Genomic DNA, 5,779 nt, shown 5'->3' on the forward strand with positions numbered 1-5,779 from the left:
GCCACTCAGGTGTCCGCAGAGGACATCTTAATAGGGTGTTCAAGAAAGGGCTTCTCTGGTAAGATGATAATTGTGCAGAGACCTGAAGGGTATTAGAAAGTGAGTGGTCTGGCTATCTGCAGGAAGAACATTCCAGGCATGAGAATATCAAGTTTGAAGACTCTGAGTTAGATAACACTTGGCTTTTTTGAAGAAACACTAAGCCCAAGGCCAGTGTGATTAGATCAGAGTAAATAAGGCAGAGAGGGTAGATGAGATCAGAGATCATATCTGATAGGTCTTACGAGATTTGAGGTTTTACTCTGAATGACATGGAATGCTATTGAAGGGTTGTGAGTAGAGGAATGACAATATGTGACATATTTTATAAGGATCAGTCTGGCTACTGTGTAGAGAATATACTGTGAGGAGGCAAGGGGAAAAATAGAGAGGCTAGTTTTATGACCTTAGCAAAAGTCAAGGTAAGAGATCATAGTGGCTTGGACCAGGGTGGAAGTGGGGACATGTGGCAGGATTTTGAATATATTTAGCACAATTTACATTGCACTGAATAAGAGTCATGAGAGAAAGAGATGGGACAAGAATGACAATAACATTATTGGTCTGAGGAACTCTTAAAGTAGGGTAACCATTCACTGGGAGGGAAAACTATTAGAACAGCAGGTTTTGGATATCTTTAAATGTGTATCACATATTCAAGTAGAATTATCGAATAAGTAATTAGATATTTGAAGTTACAGTTCAAGAGACAGTCCAAGCTGGAACTTTAAGTAGGCAGCATACGGGTAGTATTTTAAGCAACAGCACTAGGTGAGATCACCAAAGTAGTGAATGGAAATAGAATAAAGATCTGAGGACTGACCTTGGACACTGCAACATTTAAAGGCCAGAAAAATAAGAAGGAGCCAGACTTGAACATTGGATCTGTCAACATATTGGCCATTGGTGACCTTAACAAGAGGAGTTTGGTTAGAGTTGTGGAGGTGAAAGCCTGCTCTGCACTTCTAGTCCCAGTAGTATGAAAGGTCTTAGGGAAGAACAGCTCCCACTTAAGAGCATTGCAAGGAAAAGCAGTGCAATAAGGGAGAGTGAGTTTCAGGAGATCAAATGGTGAAAGGAAAATATCAGAGAAGAGGTTTCAGATATTTGGATTTTGCTGACTACACTTTGTGAGTTATTTTTTTATTTTTATTCATTTATTCATAGAGATGCAGAGAGAGAGAGAGAGAGACAGAGACACAGGCAGAGGGAGAAGCAGGCTCCATGCAGAGCCTGATGTGGGACTCGATCTAGAGTCTCCAGGATCATGCCCCAGGCTGCAGGTGGCACTAAACCACTGTGCCACCGGGGCTGCCCACTATGTGAGTTTTAAAGGGAACGTTGGAAAGGTTTGATCTGAGAGATGAAAGAAATAGGGAAAGGAAGCAAAAGATGGGGGTTGTATTATAGAACATGTGAAAAGTTCTCTTTTAGTTAAAAATAAAAGTGGAGAATTGAAGCCATTAGCTGGATGATTGATTCATTTGTTCTGTTCGGGTCTTCCAGATTGTTCCATCAATTCTTTTGTTTAGGTTGTATTATGCAGCTACAACTTTCATACATTATCAAAGATGAAACATATGAATTTAAAGAAAGGGAATCAAAACTATATATAGGCTCTGTAGGTTTGTTGTTCCTACTTTCTCATTTCTAGTTCCTAGGTGCTCCTTTATGATTGCTACGGTAATTTGGATTAAAATATATAGAACAGAAATCATCACAAAAATTTATTGGAAACCAATAGGTGTTTTTCATTAACAACAGGTAATTGGAAGAAAAGCAATCATGAGAAGTATAGCAATGCTGATAATAGAGTGTGTGATCTGTTTCCAATTTTATGTCTTCACATTTAAGTGTGTTTCTTTATTGACTCCTTGGTCAGTCTAGGCAGGATTGGATTTCATTGATATGCAAATCAATATTCCCTATTCCATAAGAATGCAAAACTAATCAAATGTATATACCAGAAATGAGGACAAATTTTGTGAAATCATTAATTATACTAATATATAAAGCATAATATACTTGAAATACATTTATACAAATGAGGTGTATATCCTATATTATTAGATTTCTTTAGAGCTATTCAGGTCATGAGTATCCTTATAAGTAAAATGAAAATAAAATATTGACTGTCAACATGCTTAAATCAAAGACTTGACAACCAATGCTAAATCATTATGCAAGATATAATGTTTTTATATAAGGGTTGGGAACTGGAAATATTTGTTGGTAATCTCTAACAGTCAAAATAAATGCCTTTTGAGTTATAAAATACATTATTTAAACACCACCTTTATAAGGTTTTCACTGATGAGGATGTGTCTTACCAACCTGATATGTTTGAAATAGTATCTGAGTACAGTTTTAATTTGCATTTATCTTATTATGAGCTAGGTCCAGCAATTTGCCATACATTAAAGTACTATTTACATTTCTTTTTCTGTGAACTGGTAATATATTTGTCTGTTTTTCAAACCTAGATTATTTAAAGATGATCTTCCCATATTAAAATTATATCATATGCACATATTCCTATATTAAAATTTTACAGGGAAAGCTATAATTAAAACAGTAAAAAAGAAATGGTCATTTTATATCTATGTTGGTATGTATTTGGCATTACTTGTATACTAGAGGCTGTCTCAGTTTGTTTGGGTTGTGCTAACAGAATACCATGAACTGGGTGGTTTATAAACAAGAGAAATTTAATTCTCACAGTTCTGAAGGCTCAGTCTGAGATCAGGGTGCCAGCATGGCTGGGTTCTGGCGAGAAGTTTCTTCTGGTTATAAACTGTTATAAACTGTTATAAACTGCCAACTTCTCATTGTATCCTCATATGGCAGGAAATAAGGAGGGAACTCTCCAGGATCACTTTTATAAGGGTACTACTCCCATTCATGAGGGCTCCCCTGTTGAGATCTAATCACCTATAAAAGGCCCAACCTTCTAATACCATAACAACAAGGGTAAGATTTCTACATATGGATTTAGGGGGGAGGGGACACAAAAATTCAGTATATAGCATTAGTGTTGAGAACGTATGAAATCAAGAAATCAGCAAAGATGAATGTCAAAAGAAAGCCGGAATAGCAATACTTATATCAGACAAACTAGATTTTAATCCAAAGACTGTGACAAGAGATGAAAAAAGGGTACTGTTCAACAATATAATCTAACAGTTATAAATATTTATGCCCCCAGCATGGGAGCACTTAGATATATGAGACAATTAATGACAAACATAAAGGAACTCATTGATAATAATACAATAATGGTAGGGGACTTTAACACCCCTACTTACATCAATGGATAGATTATCTAAGCAGAAAATCAACAAGGAAACAATGGCTTTAAACGACACACTGGGCAAAAATCAGCAAATGTAATCTAGACATTAGCAAAATAAACCTTTAAGCTACTATAGAAATGTTTAAAGATAAAAGTTAAAATTACTCTTACAAAGGAAAATCAGCAAACTTTATAACTCTAAATCAATTTTATATGTAAACTTTGAGGTTCTATATTTTAAATTAGAAACAGTATATTTTCTTTCGAAAAGTGGTACTGTCATACCTGAGTTTACCAATATTGATGTCAGATTCAATTCTTTCTAATACTCTAAGCCCTTTAAACCTGTAGGTAGTTTTTAGTAAATCATTGTTAGTAAATCAGTGCTAGAATACCAACTAGAAAAAGTAGTTTGTGGGGCACCTGGCTGGTTCAGTTGGTGGAGCTTGTAACTCTTGATCTCAGAGTTGTGAGTTTGAGCCCCATGTTGGGTATAGAAATTACTTAAAAATAATATCTTTTAAAAAAGAAAAGGGAGTTTTTGATGATTGTTGGCTGGTAATTTATTCCAAGAAACTTTCTTTTTTTTTCCCTCCTTTTTCTCTTTAAGATTTTATTTATTTATTCATGAGAGACACGGAGAGAGAGAGGCAGAGACACAGGCAGAGGGAGAAGCAGGCTCCATGCAGAAAGCCTGATGTGGGACTCAATCCCAGGATCCTGGGACTTCGGGATCACGCTCTGAGTCAAAGGCAGATGCTCAACTCCTGAGCCACCCAGGAGTCCCACCCAGAGACTTTCTAGTAAAGTTTCATAGACTGCTACACACATACATAAGGGTATATAAACACATTCAGAATTACCTTACATATCTTCACAATGGTGAGTTCTATTCCTGGTTTCTTGCATGAACGATGGAGGAATATAAGTTAATGTGAAGGGGTGCCTGGGTGGCTCAGTCGGTTAAGTGTCCGACTCTTGATTTCGACTCAGGTCTTGATCTCAGGGTCATGAGATCAAGTCCTACGTTGGGCTCTACGCAGGGAGCTTGCTTAAGATTCTCTCTCTCTCTCTCTCTCCTCTCTTTCTCTCCCTTCCTTTGCTCCTCCCTCCTAAATAAATAAAGAAATCTTTTTTAAAAACTAATGTGAAAATATATATTACTTCTGGAGATATAGAAAGAGTTCAAATATTTTATATTTTTTTGCCCATTTTTTTAATGGCATACAGTTTAATAGGTTTGTTAAGTTCCTTAAAAATGAGGAGTTATACTCAGATCATCTTTGGCAATGGAGTTATTGTGCAAATATATCCTGGGATACAAGGTAGTCCAGGACGTTATTTCTGAGTCATAGAGTTACTCCAGGAACTTCCAAGACTAGGAAGTATGGCATGACAGGTCTCATGGAAAACTGGAATCATGCCTAAATTCTCTTAGCTCACAAGGCATTTTACTTTACAGAGGAAGAGAATGTGATTAGGTCCATATAACGCCGTTCCAAATGGAGTGCTAAAATTGCTTAGCATGTTATGCCACACTAACTCACAAGAAGTCAGCCTCCTTTGTCCCTAGTGTTCACAGAGGTTCAAACATTAGTAGCCCAGGATAAAAAGGCTGGTTTCACTCAAATCCAATACAAGCCATAGCAATTAAGAGTAGTTTGCCTAAAGAAGGACATCATAAGTATAGTGGGTTTGCAGCATTTCATGGACTTGGCTGAAACAGAAGAGAAACTGAAAGATTACTTACTTAAAATTTCCTTTCATGTTTAAATGTATCTTGACTCTAAAAACTACATGGATCTTTGATACAACTCTTTTGGAAACTTATATAGTTTATATTCTGTGCCTGCTTGGCAATATGAAAATCCTTGAAGAATTGAAATTAGTATGTATTCTATTCAGTAATGAATTACAACATTTTGGATTACTGGCTTATAATTCCATCTTGATAATAGTCACACCTTAGACTTTTTTTAAAAAAAATTTTTTTATTTATTTGCTCATGAGAGACAAAGAGATCATGCCCTGAATGGAAGGCAGATGCTCAACCACTGAGCCACCCAGGCATCCCACACCTTAGATTTTTCTAACACATAATTAAGTTCATTTGGCCATTTTAAACAAGTACTAGTTTCATAAGTCATGAATAATCTTTGGAAACCTAAAATATTAACTAAAAATGTCCTAAGTATTATTTAGTACATTCTATAAGCGTGTACTGATTTTGTTTGGAGAAGCAGTTTAGCAAAATGGAGTAACACTTAGATCAGGGATCTGGGACCAGGACATGGTAGGACTTTTCCTACCCAACCATGAAAAGTTGGGCAAGTTATTTAACCTCTCAGGCCTTTGTTTCTTATTCTATAAAATGTGGAACATAAGTCACTATGCTTCCTCATATTTTATTTATTATATATCCTTCATCTCTATTAATAAGTAAAAATA

This window comes from Vulpes lagopus, chromosome 13 (assembly GCF_018345385.1).
Source record: "Vulpes lagopus strain Blue_001 chromosome 13, ASM1834538v1, whole genome shotgun sequence".
NCBI lineage: Eukaryota > Metazoa > Chordata > Mammalia > Carnivora > Canidae > Vulpes > Vulpes lagopus.